Source organism: Misgurnus anguillicaudatus, chromosome 22 (genome assembly GCF_027580225.2).
Source record: "Misgurnus anguillicaudatus chromosome 22, ASM2758022v2, whole genome shotgun sequence".
In the NCBI taxonomy this organism is placed as follows: domain Eukaryota; kingdom Metazoa; phylum Chordata; class Actinopteri; order Cypriniformes; family Cobitidae; genus Misgurnus; species Misgurnus anguillicaudatus.
In genome coordinates, this window is record NC_073358.2 from 1,628,018 (window position 1) to 1,642,401 (window position 14,384).

The following is a 14,384-nucleotide window of genomic DNA, read 5'->3' on the forward strand; positions in this document are numbered from 1 at the left end:
ATTTATCTCTCAGTCTCTCTGTCTGACATTCTGTCTGTCCATCTGTCTTTCTGTCCTTCAGCCTCTCTGTCTGTCTGTCCCTTAGTATCTTTCTCTGTCCATCTTTCTGTCTGTCTGTATCTTTCTGTCTCTCAGTCTCTTTCTTTTTCTGTCTGTCTGTCTCTCATTTTCTTTCTCTGTCCATCTTTCTGTCTGTTTCTCAGTCTCTTTCTCTGTCCATCTGTCTGTCTGTCTGTCTTTCTGACTGACTCTTTCTCTGTCCATCCTCCTGTCTCTGTCTCAGTCTCTTTCTCTGTCTGTCTGTCTGTCTGTCTGTCTGTCTGTCTGTCTCTTAGTTTCTTTCTTTTTCTGTCTGTCTGTTTGTCTGTCTGTCTCTCAGTCTCTTTCTCTGTCCATCTTTCTGTCTGTTTCTCAGTCTCTTTCTCTGTCCATCTGTCTGTCTGTCTGTCTGTCTTTCTGACTGACTCTTTCTCTGTCCATCCTCCTGTCTCTGTCTCTGTCTCAGTCTCTTTCTCTGTCTGTCTGTCTGTCTGTCTGTCTGTCTCTTAGTTTCTTTCTTTGTCTGTCTGTCTGTTTGTCTGTCTGTCTGTCTGTCTCTTATTCTCTTTCTCTGTCCGTCTGTCTGTCTGTCTGTCTCTCAGTCTCTTTCTCTGTCCATCTTTCTGTCTGTCTTTCAGTCTCTTTCTCTGTCCATCTGTCTGTCTGTCTGTCTTTCTGACTGACTCTTTCTCTGTCCATCCTCCTGTCTCTGTCTCTGTCTCAGTCTCTTTCTCTGTCTGTCTGTCTGTCTGTCTGTCTGTCTCTTAGTTTCTTTCTTTGTCTGTCTGTCTGTCTGTCTGTCTGTCTCTTATTCTCTTTCTCTGTCCATCTGTCTGTCTGTCTGTCTTTCTGACTGACTCTTTCTCTGTCCATCCTCCTGTCTCTGTCTCAGTCTCTTTCTCTGTCTGTCTGTCTGTCTGTCTGTCTGTCTGTCTCTTAGTTTCTTTCTTTTTCTGTCTGTCTGTTTGTCTGTCTGTCTCTCAGTCTCTTTCTCTGTCCATCTTTCTGTCTGTTTCTCAGTCTCTTTCTCTGTCCATCTGTCTGTCTGTCTGTCTGTCTTTCTGACTGACTCTTTCTCTGTCCATCCTCCTGTCTCTGTCTCTGTCTCAGTCTCTTTCTCTGTCTGTCTGTCTGTCTGTCTGTCTGTCTGTCTCTTAGTTTCTTTCTTTGTCTGTCTGTCTGTTTGTCTGTCTGTCTGTCTGTCTCTTATTCTCTTTCTCTGTCCGTCTGTCTGTCTGTCTGTCTCTCAGTCTCTTTCTCTGTCCATCTTTCTGTCTGTCTTTCAGTCTCTTTCTCTGTCCATCTGTCTGTCTGTCTGTCTTTCTGACTGACTCTTTCTCTGTCCATCCTCCTGTCTCTGTCTCAGTCTCTTTCTCTGTCTGTCTGTCTGTCTGTCTGTCTGTCTCTTAGTTTCTTTCTTTGTCTGTCTGTCTGTCTGTCTGTCTCTTATTCTCTTTCTCTGTCCGTCTGTCTGTCTGTCTGTCTCTCAGTCTCTTTCTCTGTCCATCTTTCTGTCTGTCTTTCAGTCTCTTTCTCTGTCCATCTGTCTGTCTGTCTGTCTTTCTGACTGACTCTTTCTCTGTCCATCCTCCTGTCTCTGTCTCAGTCTCTTTCTCTGTCTGTCTGTCTGTCTGTCTCTTAGTTTCTTTCTTTGTCTGTCTGTCTGTCTGTCTGTCTGTATGTCTCTTATTCTCTTTCTCTGTCCGTCTGTCTGTCTCTCAGTCTCTTTCTCTGTCCATCTTTCTGTCTGTCTTTTAGTCTCTTTATCTGTCCATCTGTCTGTCTGTTAGTGTCTTTCTCTGTCCATCTGTCTGTCTGTCTGTCTTTCTGACTGACTATTTCTCTGTCCATCTTTTTCTCTGTCTCTCTGTCTCTTTCTTTCTCCATCTTTCTGTCTGTCTCTCAATCTCTTTCTCTGTCAATCTGTCTGTCTGTCTCTTAGTTTCTTTATCTGTCCATCTGTCTGTCTGTCTGTCCCTTATTATCTTTCTCTGTCCACCTTTCTGTCTGTCTTTCAGTCTCTTTCTCTGTCCATCTTTATGTCTGTCTTTTAGTCTCTTTCTCTGTCAATCTGTCTGTATGTCTCTTAGTTTCTTTATCTGTCCATCTTTCTGTCTGTCTCTCAGTCTCTTTCTCTGTCCACCTTTCTGTTTATCAGTCAGTCTGTTTCTCAGTATCTCGGTTTGTCTGTCTGTCTGCTGATTAACATTTTGTATTGTTTTGTCTTTATACTTTATGTCATATATATATATATATATATATATATATATATATATATATATATATATATATATATACACAGTTTTATGTTCTTTTTTGAACTATAATTATATATTTAACGACCGTGTGGTTCTGTATTTACTGCAACACCAATAAAAAGTATTTCCCGGTGAATGTCTGTCCTCAGTGAGGTCATCTCCTCATCATTTAGTTACAGTATTAATAGACTTCTGACACTGCCTTCAACGTCTTTATTTCTGTTAGCCCCATAGCTGTTGTTGACTTCATGACCCTCAGGGGAGCGACTTATTTATTTCACATTTTCACAAGCAAGCTGTTTTCATCATTGTTGCAAGCCCAACATATACGGCGATGTGTTTTCATGGTGTCAGCGTGAACTTCAGTATGGACTTACAGGTGTAGACTTACAGCGTGAAACCGCAGACATCAGATCTTAAGTGAGGTTTATGAAAGCTTTCTTGACATATTACGATGGATGGTTTTTATTCCCCACTAAATTTGTTCTTAAAAGCCTGCCAGCTAAGGAATTATGTTCTCGGTTGCGAGTGCATTATGGAAAATTTAAACAGTTGGAGCACATTTGAGAATATGATCTTTGCCAAGTAAGTCAAGCAGTGTTGAAAAGTTGTTTAATGAAGCACAAGAGTTGCGCTTCGTATTTTGTGTCCGGTAATAGGATTATATTAGTTTCTCTGAAAACACTCTCTCTCTCCTCACACGCTTAGATCATTTCTGCTTTCTGATGATAAATAGCTTTCATTAACATTTCAATTTCATCCCAGAACGAGGCGGCCGTCTCTTCCCCCTTTGCCTGAGAGGGGAAGTGGGAACAGAGGCGTGTGATTGCTTTTATTTGGGAATGGATATGAATGGTGGATTTTGCAGCGGTAGCGGGCCGTTGCCGTCCTATAGCGGCGTGCGGCGGTTTCACGACACTCCAGAGGTTATCACCAATTTCGACTGGAGTGATACGTCACGGCATTTGGGAAAGTACACAGTCCTAATGTGCTTTGTTTTTTGTGTTTAACACAGCTGTCAGCTGCAGTCGTGCGGGCCTTTGCAAATAAACTCATTTAAAGACACTGTTTCGTTTGGCAAGCTAATGAATTTAGCAACCATTGATAGGACCAATTTCCAGAAAAGCGCATGCACATTAGATGTAGATTGGTGTGTCATATTAAAATTGCATTATTTGAGTAATGAGCCCAACATTGATCTTAACTAATGATCAGTTTATGGGTACAAGGTTGAAGCGTTGAACGTAAACACACAGAATTCAGCATGTCCTGCTAATAGGTTCAAATGTGATCATTGTGTTTATTTCTATTGTTGTATAATGCATACATGTTTCCTCTTTCTCACTAATGAGTGTTTTATGTCTGAGAACGTATTTCAAGTTTAAGTGTTGGAAAAGCAGTCCAGGTTCAAACTAAACCAGCTCTATAGCCTGCATGCATTTCTTGTAAATGAGTGAAGATTGTGAATGATTTATTAAGCTTAATTAGTGCTTAACACCATGGCAGGGACCAAATAATAACTTTGAGAAAGGAAACACACACATTATTTGTGATTAGCCGTTTCAGAGGAATACATTATATCAGTTTAATGTATCTGGGAAATAATTAGCTCTCAGTTTCATAGGAAATGTCTGTCACATCGCACACGGCACATTGAGTAATGGGCCGTCTTCATTATGCTAATGAGATTCAAAGGGAAGACCCGGAGTGAAAGCTGCTTACTGAAGCAACTAAAAAACAAAACATCATCGAGTCTCAATATTCAACTGATGAAAGGCAAATCTATAAGAGATGACATGACATTTAAAATGAACTTTCTTGTGTGTGATTCATCCGTAATTGTTGCTCTTATTTTCAGCTTTGACATGTTTTTTTTTTACTTCCCTTATGGGCTTCAGCAGTGTCCAAATGCTACGCCTGAATGGTTGCTGGTTAACATTATTTTTACAGAAAGTAAATCCCCTACAATCCTTTCTGCTATTGCATGCCCATTTTTTACCATCCATTCAAATGTTTTCTTGTTGAATATTGCAGAGCATTTGAACTGTATTTGCGTCCCATACGGCAAAAAAATATTTTAAATATATTTCAAAATATACAAAATGACCAAAAATATATTTGCTTAAATATATTTTGGAATATGTTTACAAAAATGAATTTTCACCAATATATTGTTGTCTGTTTTGAAATATATTTTAAAAAGAAATGCATTTTAAAGCATAAACATATATTTATCCCTACATATATTTTAATCCAAGGTCACATTGGAAGAAAACATTTCTTACAAACCTGTAAACATAATAGTTTTAAAAAGGTTAAAATTAAATAATTTTCAACTTGAAAAATATACTTAATAAAATTAACTTGTATTTAGCATATAAATAAAATATAATTTGGCAAATAATACATTTTTGCCATATGGGATGTAAAATTAGAAATGTATTTGCTTGTCCTTGAAATACATTTAAATGATATCTTGATAGGCTATATGAAGGTTAAAACTAAAAATATTTCCAAATTAAAAAAAAATAAGCATTACTTTCTACAAAATGTATTTAGCATATACAGTGGCGTAGCGTCTGGGCATGCAGGGTATGCACGTGCAAATGGGCCCAGGCCAATAGGGGGCCCACCCCAGCTTTTAATAAAAAAAAATTCAATTTAATTTTTATTTCTGGCCGCAATAAATATATTTTTGTATGCATATCATGTGTAGTGATTACTTATTTCTACATAATTTCTAATTTTTCAGTCATTTCTTGTTTGTGTTTATAATTTTTTTGCACTCCGCGGCTTCTGTAGACTACTACGCCATCATTTTTTTACATAACGGCTATCTACATGAACATTAAGGATGGACAAATATAAACATAAAAGTGGGGCCTTAAAGAGAAAAGAGAAGGCGGAGAAGTTAGTCACGAGTCAAAAACTACCCAAAACATTTAATTTTTCTTTATTTAAATCTACCCTTTAAAGTAAAAAAGTAAAGTAAAAATATTTGACTACCTTATTAAAAGTATATGTTGTTAACAGACCTGCAAACCACAGTTAACAGTGCCAACGGGTAAGGTTGGGGGGGCTTTGGCTTAAGGGGGCCCACAAATTATTTTGCATATGGGCCCGGGACTGACTTGCTACGCCACTGAGCATATATTTAAAAAATATTTTCTGGTCAAATAATTTTTTTTTTGTTTGCCATATGGGATCGTAGATCTAAATAAGGATTAAAATTGATCATAGCACAACACAGCTAACATTTATATTCTGGGTTATTAATAATGAATCACTGTGATCAGTTATGCACTGTGATAACTTTAAGACTCAGCACTGGTTTATAGTAAATCTGGCTTTGTCAAGGTGATTTTTTGGAAAACTGAAGCGTATCTTAGCAAATTAAATTTCATTAAAGTGCTCAGCCAGCTGTGTTCAGAAGAACGTCACCGTATTAAAGGCTTATAAACAATATTTGATGGATTTATTCCCCAAACTTTGCATATTTCCTGTTTGATTTTCATCTTCTAAGCCTGTTATATTATTGGACCACTGAAGAGTTTGGCATTTAAACCCAGACATTAATCGATTGTGTGCTGTTTGCATGTGCATGTTTGTGTGATGTATAAGGAGCTCATTCACATGAATGATGGAAGTTGATGGGTATACTTATATTAGAGCTCTTAAATTTATTTTGTTTATAACTGTTTAACTTTCATAAATTGTTATATTTCAAGTATTCAAAACATATAGTCAGTGTTCTCCTAATGACTAAAATTACTCTTAATGTTTTCTTTTTTAATATTTTAAAGATATATTGTCGTCTAAACCGCCTTTCCATTGTACACGACATTTGGATGCGACTGACGGAGTTCGCCCCCTAGTGGCAGTCGTAATGAAATTTCAGTTTAATTGTAAATCATTGTCAACATGAGAGAGAAGCTCATTCCAGCGAAAGAGCATTTAATCTATGAATATATTTATACTTAATCATTTACTTATCAGTAATCAATCAGTTTTAAAGATTCAAGAATTATTGATAAAGTTAAACAAAAATAATTAATAAATTTCACCTCACACACATTGTTTTGATTGAAACACACTAAAATACATCACTTCTGGTCAGCGTGTCACAAGCAGTGTAGTCGCACAACTTTATATTTTTTAGTGCATCCAAAGCTCAAATTGGATCCGAAAATGATGCACCCGCAGATAGTTGGAACCCCACACAGCCCCTTTATGACTCTCCTGCAGGTTTATCATCTGTCATTTGTCATTTACATTGGAAAGATAAAAGTATCCATGCTGATTTTAAATCAGACAAAGATGACCGTCGGGCTGGATAAAGATGATTGGAGGGCCACATTTGGTTCGCGGACCACCAGTTGACTAGCCTTGCAATAGATCGATATGAATCAATGCATCAGTCAAATGTCTAACAATATGCATCTATGCCACACATAAAATGTTTGGATTGGTACCTTTATGTTGACACACATGTTCACGTAATTTATTTTGCCAACGTGAGCACTGACAGGGTTGCGACATCAAAACAGAAAGCAATGAATAGGCAGACAACTTTGTGTCTGTGGTCCAACGCTGTCTAAAAATGGATAAATCTGATTAGTATTTAAATATAAAGCAGCATCATTATTGCTTTTGTCTTGTATTTATTGATTTAAACAAAACTCTACAGTTTGTACTCTTTGACATGATCCTCCACTTACAATTTGGCCTGCTGAAAGAGATATGATATAACTTTTTATAAAACTGCATTCAATGAGGTTTGAGCCGAATGGGAGTGTAAATTGCTTTCAGTGACCAACATGCTTTAACATCCAAGCTTCTCAGCATCACACAGGAGTTTGTAAGACATTTTTTCTTGATTCATGCGACCCTTCGTGATTTACAATAAGGCTTTTGGATCAATACTCATCTGCAATGTGCCTCTGACGGAACAATGAATTCATGCATTACCACGCCACTGTTTATTAGAAGCGCTATCGCCTCTGTGATTGATATGCTGACGCTCCAAAACTTCAGTCAGTGAAAGTCAGACAGAGACTTTAGGTGGCTCGTAGACTTTAACTGCTGTGTTTATAGACGCCGATCTCCTGTGATTTAGATGGCACCGTTGAGCGATTCCAGCAGCGTGAGGTTATGTTTATCACAGACATCTACACAAAATCGTGCCTTTAGCTTCGCAGTAAGCCGATTCTCATCCAGACTCCACAGGTCTTGGAGACCTGCACCATCTGAAACGGTCCTTAAAATCCCCAAATCGATTCGACTCCAGGCGTCTCCAGCTGTGCTCAAAACCCATTGTTCTGTCAATATGAAAGTGTCAATAAATCAAGGGGGTGCACGACAGCTGCTGTGCTTTTGATGAATGGCAAAACCGAACATTACCACAAGCTAATGTCCTCTGTACTGCACACATCATTCAGCCTGTCATATTTCATACAGTGTGCCAATTTTTCCTGGTTTGACTTTTTTTAAGGAATATCTAGAGGCAATTTTCATGGCACTATCTGTCGTGGTTTATCTTGCACAAGTAAAATTCTTTTTTGATGCCCACAGACCAAACATCAACTACTCTGGAGTTGTAATTAAAAGTTAATTGGCCAAACTGTATAGAATATTGAATAGGAATATGAAAGATGAGGAATTTGCTGAATTACCACGTTTGCTAATTTAAGGGCAGGAAAATGGTCTGTGCGCCTGGCACACAGTCTAAAAGGGTTGTACCTATTCTCGTAATGAGTAATGGGTGTGTTTTGGGTGTAACGTGCAATAAACCAATTAGAGTCTTATCTTCCATCCCCTTTAAATGCGCTATGCCGATTCTCTATTTATATGGCGGAGTTTGTAAGCTAAAAAAAATTTTAAGCAGAGGATGAAGACCACCAGTTTAAAGGAAAAGTTGGGTATTTTACACTTAAAGCCCTGTTTTCAGATTGTTTATGGTGAAATAGAACGGTTTTGACTGAAATTTCGACATATGCGGCTGCCCCGAGAATTTTCGGGTGTTTGTGTTTCACCTCCCACCTCTACAATGGGTGTATAGGTGCACTGGAACAATAATTTCTAAAATGCATTAAACTTTGGTTTACAAAGACGTGAAACTCACCGAGTGGTCAGGGATGTTCACTGATATACTCAAACAAAAATCGCTGCAAAAGATGCTTTCCAACAGGTATTTTAGCATTCGATGTTAACTTGTGGACCTATTTTTCCAAACGCCTCACACCCGTACATTCTTCCGCTGAGAGCTTGAATAATAGACACTCCAGCCCAGATGGTGGCGATAATCAACCTTTGCCAATTGCAAGAATTGAAACAAAGTTCCCGGCGCGGAGTAATACCGTACCTCACAACACATCTAATACATTTAATATAAAGTCAATGGAGTTGGACAAAAACTACAATAAAACATCTGTTGGAATGCGTCTTTTGCAGCGATTTTTGTGTGAGCATATCAGTGAGCATATCAGTGAACACCCCTGACCACTCGGTGAGTTTCACGTCTTTGTATGCGAAAGTTTACTGCATTTTAGAAAGGATTGTTCCAGTGCACCTATAAACCCATTGTAGAGGTGGGAGGTGAAACACAAACACCTTAAAATTCTCGGGGCAGCCGCATATGTCGAAATTTCAGTCAAAACCGTTCTATTGCACCATAAACAATCTGAAAACAGGGCTTTAAGTGTAAAATACCCAACTTGTCCTTTAAGATTGATGTTAAAAACTAATTTATTCATTGAAAGGGTTATTTGTGAAATTAAAACCTTTGGTTATTTCAGTCATGGAGTATTAAGTAAAATAAGCTGATCAAGTATGATGCATGATCACTGTAAGGTTTTAATAAGAATGCAAAATGCAAACAATTTTTTTTTTAAAAGAATTAGCTGTGAGTCGTTTCAGCACTGGGACAGTGTTTTGAAAAATATATTCTAAAAATGTTTTTCATCTCACCATATCCATCAGGTACAAAGTCAACAAATACAATGTCGGGTAGCATTTAAATAAATAAATACACTGGCTTTAATAAATACACCAGGCTACAGGTGAAGCAGCTCTTTTCCCCATCCAAAATCCTGTAATCTATCCTCATTATGTCCAAGAGACACAATAATAATCTTTAACATTTCAATCCTTTAATTTTTATATTTAACTTATTCGCCGGCAGTCTTTTTTGAAAAGTTGCCTGCCAGCATTTTTTTTCACAAAAGTTTCACAAAATGCCTTCCAGGAAAATTTTCTTCTAAAAAAATATAAACATGCATATATATATATTAAATGAACGAACAGACCCTCTGCTTTTAAACAAACAATAAACAAACAAACAAAACGTGGGGAAGTTTCATCTTATCTATATTTTTTCTCTGCTTGTAAACTCTTAAATATGGGTATTTTTCTTTAAAAAATAACTTTTTTAGCAAAAGCTGAAATAAACCTCATCAGGAACACGTTTTTTTTTATGCAAATGTTTTCTCTAAATTGACAAGATAACTGGTCAATGGTGGGGAAAGAGTTAAAAATGTCTGTGAGCTGCTGTGTGTCCATGTATGTCTATTATACACACACGTCCCGTTTATAGGCTCTTATTACTAACGAGCTCTTTAAATAACAAAAAATATTGTATTGTAGTGTAGTCTATTTTAGTTGCCTCAAAATAGCAATGCGCCAACAATGTGCCTGAACACACCTCATGGGTGCACAAATGGCCGCAAATGCATTTGCTATAAATAACGTGAAGCTGGACGTAAGAATGATAACTGCGTCGAGCTGAAGCTAGCAAAAATACTTGCACCTTGTGCCGGGTTTATGATAAGGCCCTTTAGCTTTAAGTTTTTGCTTTTGTTGTTCTTTGCTATTCCATTATTTCAATTTGCTTGGAAACCACGAACAATTGTGAAAAGCGCTAGGTAAGTAAAATTGAATTGATTTAAAGTACCATCATGGTAATTTCCTATGGGTCTTTCAAAAACTATTTATATCATCTAATGTTTCTTAATTAAATAGTTTATTAATTTAATAGTTTAGTTTATTAAACTTTAAGTAATATATTCATTAAATTAATAATCATATTCTGACATTTCTCTTTGCTAACTAGTTTGAATTGTGCTGATAGGTTTAAATATGGGGTCATCCCAAAATCCCCTTGCATAATTCCCTTTGCGATTTCACCTGGAGTCTTTGCGTCTCATATTCTGTTTGTGAGAGCTGGTCGTCTGATGAGGTTTTGTGTTGACTTCTGTCATTTGTCATGCATGTTAATGATTTCAATTAAAGGCAGCGTGCATCGCTGGAGTTTAGTCGGCCACTGGAATCTGTGATGAAGTCCAACATATTTGTGAATTACTGGCAGAGGAACATTCATCAACTTCAGATCAACCCTGAGCAATTATAAGTTAGGTAATCGTGGCCAAGCAAGACGCTGGCGTCCGGCAGAGGTGATCCATCTTACTAAAGGAAAGAGAGAGAGATAGCCGAGATTAATAATGGTCACATTAATGTCCCTCTCCGCATCTTAATCCTGAAACTATGTTGTGTGCCAATGCAGCACCAATCTGAAACCCCGTACGATTCGGGTAGATTCTTCTCAGATAAGCATTTACGTTAAAGAGGCATACATCAGATATATGGTACTGGAACCAGGTGACCTTGTGAAACATGAGCTGAACAAAACTCCTCATTTTAAACAATAAACTTATTGCAATGTGATCATTTATGTAAATGGTTCTGCTTGTGTTTCATGAATGATGCCTGTTGTTTTGTCATACAGAAGTTTTATTGTCTATTCGTTTACAATGCTTTTTGGAAACGCAATTTGGATTTGTTACGTTTGGTTGCAACACTGTAAAACATATATTTGAATGTTACTTTACTAGTAAACAATATTAACTTGGTTTTATAAGTTATGTCAACTTATCACAAGTCAAAACTTAAAATATTACATTGAATTGACTTGCAAAACCAAGTTGTTTTAACTTCTGCATTTATTCTTTGGTGAATGTATTTTATAATAAAGGTACAGATAACATTTCTTTCTGTAATATTTCTTGTGGATTCATGCATTCAAAACTCGACTTTTCTCTAAAACAAACAAAAAATTACTAATGATGTTGTACGACTAAAATAAAATCCCATATGCTGAAGACTAGGAAATATATTTTAGATAAATGCACGTCAAATGCGTTTGAATCTCTCTCTCTCTTTGAACAGCTGGGTCTTTTGTTGCCTACTGTACAGTTTTACTTGTTTCTAACTCCCTGGTTGTTCTCCTGCATCTTTTGTTTTTAACAAAGCCATCTGTGAGGAGGAAGCGTTTGCAGACCTTACTTCCCTCTCCACCTGCCCGGCTCTTTCTCCTCACAGTCTGGGACTCATTTTCCTGCTTTGTTGGGTTTGGCAAACGGATGCTGAGATGTTTGTGGACTGTAGCAGATGCAGAGAATGAAGATGTGCCAGAAACATACAGGAAGTTAAAGTTTTTGTATCAGTGCAGTTTTGCAAATTTATAAAACGGCTAGTTCCAATCCTTGATTCTGATTGGTCAACAGGTGTGCTTTATTCACAATAAAACACTGCTATGACTGCTTTACCCAACGGTTCTATTTAATATCACTGCGCTCTTAGCAACACCCTTAGCAACACATAAACATATAATGAGACAAAGTCTGAGAACAGTTTGTTGTTTTTATTTAAGCTTTCATGTTGTTGTTCGCAGTCAGGGACTATTTTTTCTAGTGGAAGGAATGATTTTATTGATTTAACTTCATGAAAGTTGCACTAATATTTTTTTTACTTTAATATTGTGTGGTAACCGTTTTATAAAAGCAATAAGGTACTCGAGGCAAGTGCTGTATCGTGCCTAACAACGCCCTTCAGCCGTTACTTATTCACGATACAGCACAGCCTCTCGTACCTTATTGCTTACGTACGGCAGTGTAGCCGGATGTCAGATGGTATAGGAGAAATGACTGGTGCATGACAATTGGACATTCTAGAATCGTGTGACACACATCAGTAAGATACATAGCAGACCACTGAAGAAATGCATGATGAGTAAATGTTCAACAACTCCTTAAATGACTTATATACACCAAAAATCTTTACACATTTGTTGCAGTGTTTTCTCCAGTATAAGATGACTCTTAAAGGGAACATTTCATTATATTTTTTTAGGATGACAAATAAATCTTGTGTGTCCCCAGAGTACATGTGTGAAGTTTTAGGTCAAAATACCATATAGATAATTTATTATAGGATGTTAAAATGGCTTTTAGAGCAGTACAATCCTCCCAGAAATCTTAGGTCAGGTACACAGCAACTTTTGACTATACAACGGTACAGACTAAAACATAGAGGTCACCGTGCCTTTGCCATTGCTGGCCCGACATTATGGAATAGTCTGCCTAACCACGTATGTTCTGCATCTTCCCTGTCAGTTTTTAAATCACGCTTGAAAACATATTTTTATTCAGTTGCTTTTAATAATTTGTAACCTGTCTCTTAATTGTCCTTGTTTAATTTATTGTGTGATATTTTATTGTTTTGTAAAGCACATTGGTCAGCTTGCCTGTATAAATGGTGCTATATAAATACATTTTGACTTGACTTGACTACTTTGTAGGTGTGAGCAAAAATGTGCCGTTTTTGGGTGTGTCCTGTTAAATGCAAATAAGCTGATCTCTGTACTAAATAGCAGTGTCGTGATGGAATAGTGCAGATTAAGGGACGGTATTATTATAATAAGATCCCCTTCTGACATCACAAAGGGAGCCAAAGTTCAATGAGCTATTTTTACACATGCTTGCATAGAATGGTTTACCAAAACTAAGTTACTGGGTTGATCTTTATCAGATTTTCTAGGTTGATAGAAGCACTCTGGACCCAATTATAGCACTTTGGAAACATGTAAAAGTCTAATTGTCATAATGTGTCCCCTTTAAATCATAATGGGCTTAACCCTGTAAGACCCAAATATAGAAAAAAACTTTGAAAACCTTTAATATGTTGTTGTAGGAGTACTCTAATGCACATTTTTGACATTTTAGTAAGTTTTTATGGAATTGTTGTAATATTACAACATTGTGCTTATACGGTAGCAGAATTTCAGTGATTTCCCTCACTGTCTAAATAAATCTAAGAGGGTGTAATAACAGAAGCACATATCCATATACATAATCACACAATATATACAGTAATAACCAGACAAACCACATTTTTATGAAAATTATTTATTATAAAAATATGCTAAGATTGTATTTACAAAACCTGAAAGTAGCATTCGGAAATAAAAAAACACACTGATTATTTCCATGCTTATTAATCTTGATGCAAATCAATTTTAATCACACTTATACATTTCAAAGCATTTGTCCATTCCACAGAATTCATACAATAATGTCTACCAAGCTTATTGTCCTCTATTTACAATGCTAATAGCACCTGTACCCCACCCCACATTCCAGAACATTATTGCTTTACCCTCATGCAGCAAACAGATATTTTGGCAAACAATGCCCAGGCAAGAAAACAGGACCAGCTAAGTATATTTTATAAATAATAAGATACAGATAGTTTCAATATTGCTACATAAATACTTATTTATACGTAAAACTCAAAATAGTATCAAAGATATTTGAAATCAATATTATATTTTGTTGCTACAAAAAATGATTAAAAAAGTAGATTTTTAACAGATTAGAAGGACAGTTAATTTATGTAATGTGCAAGGTGCACAGGTAAATTTTGGTACCCTTCAGTAAAACTACAACATTGACATAACAAGCTCAAAATCTAATATAATCAAAACATTCAGCTATATCTTAAAATCTACATGATCTAGACACATAACTAATCACCGAAAAAAATATTTTAGGCATTTTACTTACGTGATTGTTGATTTATTTAGTTCAGTAAAAAAGGTTATGTTCTTCAAGGCAGGTTTGCAGGTTTTGTAAGTTCACGGCCAGGAAAACAAACCTATTTACAAAGGCTACTATTCAAAATCATTGCAGGGTTAAACAAAAGGACTTTTTACTTGTGGTTTTAAAGAGAAAAAAACATGTACAGGTATATTTTATT

At 36.5% G+C, this 14,384-nt stretch overlaps 1 protein-coding gene across 2 annotated transcripts in view; it reads left to right on the plus strand.

Moving 5' to 3' along the window:
- LOC129440778 (astrotactin-2) overlaps window positions 1-14,384 on the plus strand; it is a 427,123-nt gene that overhangs the window by 260,244 nt on the left and 152,495 nt on the right. The gene's annotated exons all lie outside the window — the stretch shown is intronic.